This window comes from Aythya ferina, assembly GCF_964211825.1.
Source record: "Aythya ferina genome assembly, chromosome: 17".
Taxonomy (NCBI): domain Eukaryota; kingdom Metazoa; phylum Chordata; class Aves; order Anseriformes; family Anatidae; genus Aythya; species Aythya ferina.
The window spans coordinates 6,981,117-6,993,750 of NC_140316.1; the positions used below are offsets into that span (position 1 = coordinate 6,981,117).

Here is a 12,634-nt window from a genome sequence, read left to right on the forward strand (position 1 = left end):
GTGCTGCTGCTGAGCCCAACACCTCCTGCCTGGCTCTGGCAGGAGCCTCAGCAGCGCTGCCAGCCCCTCTGTGCCCCCTCCTCAGCCCCCAGGTGTGCAGGGCGCAGGTGTCTTCACCTACCTGCATCTCGCCCTGGGGAGTGAGGGGGCAGCGCTGAATTTAAACACCCAAGAGACGGCAGACAGAGGGGTCGGAGCATGCAGGCAGAGAGGAGGATGAGGGATTTTCCTGGAAGCGTGGGGAGGGGATGATTTGCTGCACTTTTCCCCTCTGCCCTGGGTGGTGCGTGTGCCCCAAAGCCCCCCTGCGGGCTGCGTGGGCTCCTGCAGCGCTCAGAGGTACGGTTTTGGTGTGGCGGCACGGGTGGGTGCCTGGCCCTGCCTGTTTCTCCAGGGCTCAGCTCTCGGTTCCCCCAGCTGCGAGGTGCAGGCGTGCTCCTGGCCAGGCTCCCAGCCGCTCCAGGTAAGCTGGTTTTGCTGCTGTGCTTTGTAGAGGTGTAATGAGGTGGAAGTGTGGTTTCTCGAGGTTGCAGCCAGCGAATCTGAGCAAAGAAACCCAGGCAGAGCTAACGCTGCTGCTCGCAGGCTCCCAGGGCAAAGTAAAGCAAACCAGGGAAGTGTTTCTCCTCTGCAGCCGGTGTTCCCTGCGGCGTGCAGCGTGTGCTGCCCCGAACAAATGCTGAAGCATTGCTGAGAGCTGGGCCCAAGCAGCAGCTTTAGACAAAATTTTAAACAAGTGTGAAGGAATCCTTTAATGCAGCGGTAACGAGAGGCCCTGCGGCCACGACAAACAGCCAGTCGCTCTGTGCTTGCTGCTGGGCTTGATTTAGTGTTGTTCCTTTTTTGTTTTTCCAAGTCATGTGAGTTTGTTTTATGGCACGAAGTACTTTGCTGTAGGGTGCTGAATTACCTCTGACACTTCTGTAATACTCCATTATTTTTGCTTTGAATGTGCAGGTGTACGGCTCCAGCATTCCTGCCCAGACAGTGCCCCGCTCGGTGAGTGCAGTGGGTGGATTCAATTTCCATCCCCTACAGTTCTTTGGGGGCATGCTGAGATTTTCTTCTTCCTCTCTGATTTTTACTGAAGAGGGAAAAATTTTGTGCCTCTGTAAAGGAGAGTCAGAGAGAGTAGCTTTCAGCCACACAGCTAGGCACAGAGCAGGGCTCACTTTTGGTATCTTTCCCTCGTGTTGGAAAATGAGACCGTGCAGGTGAACTGCAGCAGCTCTCTGCAGGAGAAACCTCCTGCCCGCTGGCACTGCTGCTCCTCCAGCTCTGATCTGGGGGCCTCGCAAAGCACCGGGAGCTCTGCTACATCCTCACCGGCCGTGCTGAGGGGAGAGCTGCATGGAAATGCTGATACAGAGCAGAAGGGGGTGACCAGGCCTGATTTCTGTTATGCTGTGGGATTCATCCCCGTGCTGGCTCTGTTCTCACTCAGCCTCTGTACTCCCACAGCCTGGTTTTAGCTCTAATTTACCACCTCGAAGGGGCTCTGTGGAGAGCGAGCCTGTCCAGAGCAGCTCAGACCACAGCCAGCACAAGGCACAGGGGTGATTTGAAAATTGTGGGTGAGAACAGCAGGCCAGTACAGCCCATTTTTTAACCCATCTGCCTCTCCCGAGGAGACTCCTGATGCCGCGTGCTTTGTGCTGAGAGCAGCTTCGCACTGCTGCAGCGTGAGGCTGCATCTGAATTGCTGGGGATGCTCACAAACGAGATCTGCTTTATGGTTAGAAGAAACCATACAAACAACAAAGCAGATGCAGGATAAATGATGTTATGTTGCTAAAAGAAAGCCTGAGTCTGAGCCCAGACTGTCTTCCAGCCCTGCAGACGCTTCTTTGCCCTCCCGAGGTGTGTGGGTAGATGTAATGCCCCACAGAAGGGCGGCTGTCTCCTGCCACATGTGGCCAGCTTGGCTGCTCTTTTGGGAAGGAAAGGAGGGCAGCCTCTGGCCCAAAGGCTGCCGGTCTCGCATGGAGCCTGGCCCCAAGTCTCTCATCCTTGGCTTCATCCTGCCCGTATGTCTGTTAATGGTCCTGCCCTGCCTCCATCCTCAGGGACTAATTGCCTCACACTTGAGCAAATGTGCTCGGTGTTTAAAAGGAGTCTATCGATCGGTGAGTGTTCCTGAAAGCCTCACAGGGCCCCGTTTCCTTTGAAGTGTAAAAGCATCTGTCTGTCTGTCTCTCTGCTTTGCCAGCAGCCTCCTGCTCCATTTTGCATCCCCAGCTACGGGGGCGCATCCCGGGGACCTGCCCCCGGCCCCACACCGTGCTCAGGGCTCCCTGCCGCAGGAAGATGGGGCTCGAAGACACAGGTACAAACCCCAGTCCAGGTGGGGTGCTGAGCTCAGGACCGAGCTCTTTCTGAAGGCCGATTTCCAGTACCCCAAACTTTGGGAACACCCTTGCTATGCTCGGGGCAGAAGCTGATCGTGCATTCGTCTGCGGTGCTTAGAAAGGAGAAGAAACAGCCCCAGCATTTTCCCCGTCGTGATGCTCAGCTTCTCCTGCCAGCCAGCACCGCTCAGAAAGGAAACAAGGTAAGGCCCGGGCTGCTTTGGGTGATGCACCGTGCGGGAGCTGACACGCACAGGGCTGCCCAGCACGGTTCTGACCTGTGTTGAGAAAAATCCTGTTAAAATGCAGCTGACTTCCCACCCCGTGCAGGCAACTTGGCCTGTAATTCTTCCCAGTTCCCAGACACTGGAACTGGCCCTGAACAGGCTGCTTGTCCCCACCGGGGCGTTTTAATTTAGGCACAGCCTTACAGGAGTGACCGTGCTTCTGGAGCCAGTACCCAAAGCCGTGTTACTGTGCCCAGGGTGGAGGAGAGACGCGACCACAGCGAAATCCAGGCCTGAATTCCAGGGGCTGTGAGTAGCTGAGGCCGCCCTGCACCTCCCAGATGGTGCCGTGGGTTTCCTATTTCAATGGGGCTTCGGCAGCACAGCGGTGGCACCTCACTGTTGGAGGCAGTAAATGGGCTCCCATCTGGTTTTAATGATCAGTAGCACTTTGGTGCTTGTTTATTCCCATGTTTTATGCTTCAGCAATAAAATACTGCTTTGGTTTGTTCAATCCATCTTGGTGCTGGATGGAGATGAGTTCACAGTCTCTGACAAAGAGGTCCCAGAGGTACGCAGGATGTTGCTTTTTTAGACAGCTGGGCAGGATCAGATGATATAGCGACAATTAGTTTGAGATACAAATGTCAGCAGGCAGCGGAGAAGGTAGGGAGGGCAGCTCACCATGTGCCTAGCAAAGAAATTGTATCCTTGGATTAAAGGAGGGGACTCAGCAGGGGCTTGGTTATGGAGCTGGGGCTGTGCTCACTCCCTCCCGTCCCCCCACGACAGCACAGAGCTCTGATCCGGGGCTGGGATGAACCCGAAAACCAGGCAGTGGAGAGCCCCTGTTAGCAGCCACAGTGCTGGTGAGCCACTCGTCCCTCAGAAGGAGCAAGCAGTAACACTGTGTGCGCCTGTGGCATTTCTTATCAGGGGATTTCTGCAAGCACTAGGGATTTCAGCACAGCAAAATGCAGCTGTGTCCCACGGGGTAAGTGGGGACAGTCAGGAGAAGAGAGATTGCAGTTAAACCACAGAGGGGAGAAACAGGCTCTTTGCCTCCCTTCTGATGCTTACGGAGACCTGGAAGCCTTTTGCTTTCCCATCTCCCATTTGTCTCCTGCCCTGATGGCAGAGGAGCTTGGTCTCTTCCTTTTGCCAGGGCTTGGGGCTGTAGAAGGTAGCTAAAAAGCTTTCAGCAAACTAATTAAATCCCCCCCTGAGTTGCTCAGGGTCCATCCCCTCGGTGCCACTGCTGGCGCACTCGTGCTAATTTTCTCTGCAGGGTCTAATGGAGATTGAGCAAAGAAGGGAAGCTTCTCGGGCTGCTCTTACACGTCAGGATGAAGCACAGCGGGCAGCCACCGCTCCCTTCGGTCATCGCTTTGCCCGGGGTGGTGCTGGGGCTGCTGCCAGGGGCAGGGCTGGGCTCCTGCTTTTGGTTTCAGGCTGATGTGGGTCTGGAGTACGGCGCTGGGATGTGCGAGTCCTGGCAATGCGTGAAGTTAAACCCATCCCTTAATCTCCGCACCCTGCCCTCTGCGACGGGGCTCCCCCAGCACCACGTGTTGCCTCCCTCCAGCTTCCCAAGCACGGGGCTGTCAGCGTGGAGGGAGGTGACCTTTATAGAGCCGAGTGGTTTTACTGTAGCAAGGCTGAGAAGGGCTGCTTTGTGCTCACAAAGACGAGCCCAGCCTCTGCCTTTCAATCCCAGCTGAAGCAGGAGGCTGCCCCAGCAAACGTGAGCGGGGCCGTGGCTGCCCTGGCTCACCCGATGGCCTCGCAGCCCCCCGAGCTGGGGCAAGGCTGTGCTGGGCTGTGCTGCAAAGCAGAAATCCTGATCCCCGAGGGGGAAACGAGCTCCCCTTGGGTGCTCTTGGTGGGCCCTTGTGGGGCTCCAGGTGCCGTGCTCCGGGAAGGCTCCTCCCGGTGCTCCCAGCCTGGAGGGGGCGGCTGGGGGGGAAATTCCTGGGAATGGGGACTGGGACAGCCTCTGAGCTGCGGAGCTCACTCCCAGTGTCCAGACCATAAAGCACTTCACAGAGCCCTTCCAATTGCCTGCCCTATTAGTTTTATGGCGGGGGGATCTTGTGAGGGCGCAGTTGATCTCGTTTTACCACCGTAATGAGAATGGAGGCGCAGTGGGGAGAGCCAGCCTCGCCGGCGGCCAGCCTGTGCTCCGGGCGCTTGGGACGGCTCCGTCACCTCCCTGCGGGCTGCCAGCCACCGCGGGGCCTCCGTCCCCTGCTGCCACAGCTGCGGCCCAGCCCCTGGCTGCCCTGCGTGGGCACGCTTTGGCCGGGGCAGTCATCACCCCATGGCCTCAGCTGTGGGCGCAGGCGGGTGGCTGCACAAGGCAGGGGCACAGTGCCACCCAGTGACTGCCAGGGGACGGCTGGGCCAGGACCCGGGCAGCACACACAGGGGTTGCTGCAGAAGATTTTGGGGCCTGGGTGTCTCAGGGCAGGAGGGAGCACGGGGAAAGCCAAGCAGCAGCCGCGGTGCTTTGTAACCGGGGCGTGGAGCTCCCGTGCTGTCGCGACGTGTCTGCGGCGGGCGTTGGACGTGAGCGGGCTTGCTCAGACACTGCCAGCGATGGGGCCCAGGGCAAGTTGGGGCTGAGGCAGCTCGTGTGCGGGAGGGACCCTGGCAGCAAGGCGAGTGAGCGGAGGAGGAGGAGGAGGAGGAGGAGGAGGAGGAGGAGGAGGTGCTGCTCTCCTCCGCAGGGAAGGAGGTGTCTGCGCATTGGAAAGCGCAGGCGAGCTCCCAGGGCAGCGTGGCTTCGGCAGGTTGTCAGAGCTGAACCCAGCGCCGGCCTGGGAGCAGCTCCCCGGCTCTGCTGGGTGCTCCAGGCAGCCCTGCGTGGGCAGGGGTTTGTGCTGGCAGCAGTGAGAGGGATGGAGGAGCCGTGAGGCTTTGCAAACTGCCTCGTTCGATGGATCACCAGTGTCATCTGTCTGTTACAAATATCCCTGAAACTCTCCTTTCTCCAGCCAGCCCGGCTGGCCCCTCACCTCGCTGCTGGGCTGCGATCCTGGAGTGCTCTGGGGCCTCGCTGTCCTCCCAGCGCACAGCACCCACCCACAGGGGGGATGCTGTGGCTGTGGCAGGCAGCTGGGACCCGGTCCCCAGCTCTCTCCGGGCCAAAGGAGCTGAGCTCTGCGCCATCCCAGCCCACTCTGTGCTCTCAACTTTGATTGCCTCTCTGTCCAGGAGGAGTGAGCAAGGCTGCGTGGAGCTGGAGAGCTGCTGAATGGCCTGGAGGGGCCCCAAACATCCACACTTCAGGCACCTGCACCTCTCGCAGTCTGGGACTCCTCACCCCAGAGCAGCCAGAGAGGGCGAGGAGGAGCAGCGCCATGGAAGCTGTGCTGTGGCCGTTCCCTCGCACACTGGAGACTTGGGCTTGGCAATTTGCTGGCTGAGGAAGGAGCTGCATCCACACCTCCTGCACTCTGGGCAAGTATCCTGCCTGCTGAAACAGCCCCAAAAAAGGTGGCCCAGCACCGCTGCTGCCATCTGTCCCCTGGGGAAGGTCCCAGCTGCAGTGTAAAGTCTGCATTGGTAGAGCCAGAGAGCCCTGGCAGGGCTTAGGGGAGAGCATGGCCAGTCCTGGAGGGTCCAGGCTACTGCAGGGGCTGCCTCAGAGCTGCTCAGCCTCCTCCAAAAGGCCCCCTTGGGGTTCAGGTGGCCCTGGCTTCAGATGATAGCCACATGTGGTGGCTTTCTGATTTACACCCAAGGTCAGCGCAGGACCTTTCTTCCTTTCTGCCCAAACCCTGCCTACATTCCTTGCTGGGTCGAGCCCTGTGTCAGGTTCCCAGGCTAGCAAGCATCAACAGGCAGCTTTAATGGTGGGGGAAAGGGAAAGCAGCCAGGTACAGTGGGGTGCGGTGTCAGCAGCTCCCCAAGTGACTCCCTGTGCTGTAAATCGTTGCCCCAGCAATGCCCTGACATGTTTGCAGCAGGGACTGTCTCTTGGAGGAGACACAGACTATGGCTCTATTTTGGGTGATGACTACAGAGCTCAGAGTGTTTGGCAGCAGGGAGGGGCATTTAATCCGCCTGTCCTCCTCCAGGTACTCCTCTCCTTCCTCCACTCCCCTCCATTTTCCAAAGCTGTTTCAGTGCCACGCTGCCTTAGGGCTGCAGGACTGCAACGTGTGGCTGAAACCAGGCCACCGCAGTGAGGGAGGCAGGAGTCCCACACATCTGACAGATGGAAGTCCTACATCCTCACTGCCCTGTTAAGGACTGTGCAAGCTTTCTGTTCCCAGGCTAACATCTCTTTATTTTTATCTATTTAAATTCAGGCCAGCGTTGATAACACAATCGCCATGGTGGAGGTCTGTGGGCTACCACTGTTGTACAGCACAAACCCTTGCTCGGAGCCCAGCGTGCTGTCCCACCGGTTGGAGAGCTATTTCCATCCCATCAGCTACCTCTGCCTCGATCAAATGATGCCAAGTGCCCGTTCTGATGCAGGTGGGTTACTCAGCCCCGTACAGGCAGGAGCTGCTACTGAGTACTGGAAGAAAGCCTTACACTGCTACTGGGGACATCCTGTGGTTTGGGATGATTTCGAGCAGAAGTTTCTGACAGTGCCAATACGCTGTGTGTGCTGCTCAGCCCGGTGTTACCCTGTTCAGCTTAATTCCAGACCTGAGCTCATTTGAGCCTTTCAGTGGCCAACCCCCCAGGCTGAGGTGTCCCATGTCCAGGTGTTATTTCATGCAGGGAAATTCTCTTTTTAATGTTGGAGCTGGGTCTCCAAAGTGCTGAGTACTCACAGCTATCGCAGGTAGTCGGGGCAGCAGGAGGTATTCTTTCTTTGAAGGATATGGCTCTTCCTGCCCTTAAGAAGGCCTGGTGAGATGAATGACACTGCCTCTGTGCCATGCCTGCATTAGGTTGGAGGCCCGGCAGGAAGCCAGCCCCGTGTGCTGTGTGTGTACCCATCGGTGCTGCCAACGAGGAGCCAGTTCCCACTGTTCGTCAGCTGCCTCACCTGGGAGGAGAAAAGCTGTTCCTCTGCAATGTCAGTCGATTAATGATAACACTGGTCACAAGATCAGGGCAAAAAAGAGAAAATCCAACATTTCAGAAATAGATTCAGCAAATAAAAGTCCCAGTGAGAGTCTCCTGCCTTGAACTACCTCCTAATTCAGATCAAATCAGTACAGTAACATAAAGTATAGTAAAAAAAACCAACAAGCTCTGGGGCTGGAGTCTAGGCACACAAAGGCTTATAAATGATCAGGGGTGCTTCACCATAATGAGTAACGGGCAAGTTTGTATTGTTTTGTTTTTTTAATGACAAGTTAGGGTCAGTGACAGTGCACTCTAGGACCCGGCTGGGATTGTCACTTCTTGTCAGGAGCACACCGGGGGTCTCATGGCCTGGCTTGGCTGCTGCAGGGCAGTGGACAGAAGGAATAAGAGGAGTGCCAAGAGTTTCCATCTGGCCCCTGATGTTCACTTCTTTCAGCCCCTTCTGTCTTTTCCAAGTAGTGCTCCCTGAGCCAGCCCCATCTTTGCAAAGCAGACCCCAACCAGTGCCCACTGCCCCCTCATCTGAGCAAGAGCCCTTCCTGCCCCAGGGCCTGAAGGGGATTCCTTAGAGAGCCAGACTGGGAAACAGCACACGAGAGGGCTGTTGAGTCACTGAGATCCACGCTTCCTCGTGTGTTTTAGTGCTTAAGTTCTAGAGCAAATGCAGGATTACAAGTGATGGATTTTTCAGCGCTGACTTTGAGCTGCCCTTGTTGGACCAGGCAGGACGAACAAAGCAGGAGCTGGGTCCCTGCGGATAGCCTGCATTTAGCCCTGCTCCCGATTGTCTGGCGTGCCAGCGGCAGGCTAGACTAATAACTTGTGCCGGGAGGGCTCTGGTTACAAAATGCCCGGAATGAAGCAAGCAGGTGCTGGGAAGGTTATCTGAGGAGAGCGCCGCGGTAAGTCCCTGCTGCCGCTCGCTCACCCCGGCCTGCTTCAGGAACAGCGCGGGGGGCACCTTCCACAGGTGAGGCTGCATCCAGCTGGGTTCCAGCTGAGCTCAGCTGCCGGTTCCTGCAGGTGGTGCCCATCTGGGGACCCCACAAAGCAGAACTGGGCCTGAGGCACAGCACTGGGGTCCCCAGCTGCTGCTGCGGAGGGTGGTCCAGCTGGAGCAGCGCGGTGCTGACCAGATTCAGGCCAGGCACGCAATGGTCCCATTAAGAAGTTACAATAATTGATGCAACTTCTGCTTGCAGGCAAGCTTGTAGGGCTCAAATTTCAGAGCAGGAGGCTCACTCTGGGACAGCTGTGATGGTTTCTTTCCCTGCTGCCTTCCTGACCCTCATGGACTCACAGTCCTGCTGCAGGAGGGCTCAGCTGTTTGCATAGTGACCGTCACCGTTTGCAGCTCGTGGTATTAAGGTAACCTGAAATTGGAACTGCTTTACCTTAATACACTGAGCTGTGGCTTGTGGTCCAACAGCTGCTACAAGAGCAGCTGATACGCTCCCTCAAAAAAGGGCAGAGGACACGGGGCAGAAACCACTACAGCTGCTCGAAGGTGAGCCATCCCTGTTGGCAGAGTCCCGAAGAGCTTTCCTGCGTGCACGTCACACTGGTTATTGTAAACCGTGTAAAAAAAGTTACAAGGAAACTTGTTCATGTGTTGTGACAGCATTTTATTTTAGTGTATTTAGGCATACTTGCTACTTGTGTAAGCTCAAGCCGGCGTAGAGCTGGTTGAAACTAAAGGGGTGTTTTCTATTGTACTGGTTTAGAAAGAAAACCTTTTATTTAAATGAAGGTGACAAACCAGCTCCTTCCACCTTGCTGCCTGCTGTTTGGCCTGACCTAGCCAAACTCGCTTAAATTTAAATAAGTGAAGGTCTGCATGCAGGTAAGCCACAACTAAACTCCGTTTGAGTCGTTGCTCATTTCTTGTTACCTTTGATGTTCTGCTGAGTAACCCTGGCTGTTCTGGAGCTGGAGGCAGCTGCAGCGTGGGTGCTCCTGGTACAAACCCTGAGCCCTGAGCGCAGGCAGCGAGAGCTGTGGGCCCCACCCAGGGGTCAGCCTGGTGGCAGGAAGGGAAGGCAGAGAGAGCTGGGGGCAAGCTGGTGCTGCTAGCACTTGGGGCAAGGGCTGCCAGGAACCAGGCTGCCTTTTAAAATGCAGACAAATGGCAGTCCCTTGCACCCTAGTTGCTGCAGCTCACTCAGACTGTGTAATGCATCCCTTCTGATAACATTGCCAAAGTAAAGCAACCCCCTCCCACCTCAAGTGGTAGGAAGAGGTCATTTATTTCTAAGCGCACGACAAAACAAGGCCATGCAGAGTTCTGTGGCCTCTTACCCCTATGTAGTGCAGATTTATACCAACCTGATGCATTTTGAGACAAATGCAAAGTTCTTCTGTTCAGAACACAGGTATTATTAAACTCCCCAAGCCTTCTGGCTCTGAAAGCACTTCGACTCCCACTGCCCGATAACAGTGCATGTGGACACCTCAGGTTAGTGTCAGAGAAACCCAATTTTACTGAAACAAAAACCAGGGCAGGCCCTGTCTGGGCTGGCTGGTGCAGGCAGCCCGCCCCTTCCTCAGAGGATGGGCAGCAACTGCCTCTGTGTGCGTTGCACACCTCTTACCGTAGCCAGGAGCGGTGCTGCTTCTGCACATGCGGTCAGAATTCGGGCTGTAGGAAGCAGACTGCTGGTAAAGCAGGGGCCTTGGTTTTGCTACATAAATAGTGAAGCAACATAAATAGTGAGGCAATGATGTCCTGAGAAGCAGCTGCAGTAAGCAGCTCAGCACTTTCAGTTTTTGCTAGAAAGGTACACAAAATAATTTGAAGCAGTTCTCAGGCTGCCTGTATGCACTTTCCTTGGTCTTGCTTGAGTATTTGAGATTTTTTTTTTTCCTGAAGAAAGGTAACTTGCCAAATACGAGTATTTGCTACTACACTATACAGAGTTGGCTATAACATTTATTAAAACACTGTAGAAATCTGTACTGCAGAGAACACACCCACTAGCCTTCATTGCAGTGAGCACATACCCACGAAGAGGCCAGGGAAACAATGCAAGCTTTTAAGACTTCTCCCTTACAGCATTTACGTGTTTGAAGTTCTGCTTTTTTTAATCTCATGTAAGCTCACTTCAAGTTTCAACACATTGTGAATGATTTACCTGAATGATCTCAAATATTAAAAAGTTACCGTAATCTCTATTTTTGATCTGGATTGACTGTAAAAAGGCAAAAAGCTGACCTCCTGTTCTTGATTTACAAAAGCAGGGCTCTGTAACACCTTATGGTGACAACTTCAACAGGGGCTAGAAGGCTTCACTTGTCCCTACCTGCACCCGTCAGGCCTTAGTTACTAAAAAATAAGCTAAATTCAAAGCAAATGCTTAAATTGTTCTTACAGGCACAGTCAAGATAATTATCACAGTGAAAGAAGGTCATAATTTCCACACAGACTTTTAAAAGCCTCTACAAAAGAAGAGTTAAATGTAGTGACAGGAAGAGCGCTGGTGTCAGGTGCGAGGGGGAAGGAAACAGCGATTGGCGTTACCGGAGCTGCATCTTTCAGTTGAGCCTGCAGAGCACAGCAGAACAGTTGGAGAACACGCACAAGGATGGAGCATGATGGTGTCATTCACTCAGCATCAGTATTTTCTCCTGCTTACCTGTTGCTTTGACTCGGGAAAACTTCAGCTGGCACAGATTTACCTACGGAACAGGCCATGATACTGACACAGTAAGGACCTAAATACTCTGCCACTATCACCACGGGTTTAAGACTAAAGACAACAAGTGATACTGTAAGTTGAGGCAAGTTTTATTTAGACTGTACAAACAGGGCACTGGAAAAAAAAAAAAAAACAGTGGCTTGATGTTGGGACCAGTTCTATGAAAAAAGTGGAGTAAGAAATTAAAAGGCACTAATCTTAAGAAAAGACACTCCATATATTCTAAGAATATAATTCATTTAATACTGTTAATTTTATAGCACAAAAAATAAAACAAGCTATGATCCCCAAAATAAATTTTAAAAGCTTACACTTTAATATTATTGCCTGAAGTTCATGGTCTTTAAATTACATATTGTGTTTTAAAGTTTACACAGTGAAGACTGTCTCGAATACAAGGCCACCTTTCCCACTGCAATAATTGTATCCTTGTCTCAAAAAACATTTTCATTTAACAGAACAGAAAATGACAGCTATACAAGAATGCTTTCACTGGTCCCAAAAGGCAGTCTTTTAGGCAGGTCTCACTTTCAAATGCAGGTATTGAGAAATATGCTTGAAAACTTGACTAGAAAACAAAAGGCAGCCCACTCGTTCCCAGGATGTTAATATAATATTAAAAAATTACTTTACAGGCACATGAAATGGCACAAAGAATGCTGTATTTCCCTTTACAAAAATAATGCTCAGGCTCTTCAGAGCCCCAGCCCAGACAGGATATTCCCTTTTGTTTATTCTTTCCAATTTGTAAACAATCATGAATTAAATTAGCGCTTATCCAGTGATGGACACTGATTAAAACAGTTTTCGTTTAAACTTTCGGACTGGTCAGAGGCTTCAATGTCTATATACACACATACACAACAGGAGGGAGTCAAACAGTAAGCCTTTCATGATAGTTAACTAGTGTGGCACCTGGTGATTAAACCGGCTGCTAGTTCAAAAGCATGGACGATTTTAATGGTGCATAGATCGAAGCTGTCACTTGCAGACTCATGCTTCATAGTACGAATACCTGACGCCCCCCGGGAACATCTACATGGATAGGTTAGCACTCGAATTCAGGAGGCTTCATAAAGCAACAGACAGCACACATGTAAGCAAGCAACAAGCGATTGAGAATCAAAAGAGTCCTTCAAAGAAAAACACCAACTGATCAAATGCAGTCTTTATATGAAAATATTCGTCTTATAGTAAAATGGCAAAGACACTTTGAAGCAAGTTTACAATCAGCTTAGGCTGGTCAGTATGCTACATTTAAACCGCATTGAACATCACCAATCTATACCGCTGCTACCACGAGAAATAC

General features: G+C 53.2%; 1 long non-coding RNA gene across 1 annotated transcript; it reads left to right on the forward strand.

The window, feature by feature from the left end:
- Positions 1-933: 933 nt before the first annotated feature.
- On the forward strand, positions 934-12,028 carry LOC311446120. The gene is made up of 6 exons (XR_014698757.1): positions 934-999; positions 2,213-2,551; positions 5,792-6,041; positions 6,897-7,063; positions 7,489-7,616; positions 11,001-12,028. It is a non-coding gene; the product is annotated as an uncharacterized lncRNA (long non-coding RNA).
- The last annotated feature ends 606 nt before the right edge of the window (positions 12,029-12,634 follow it).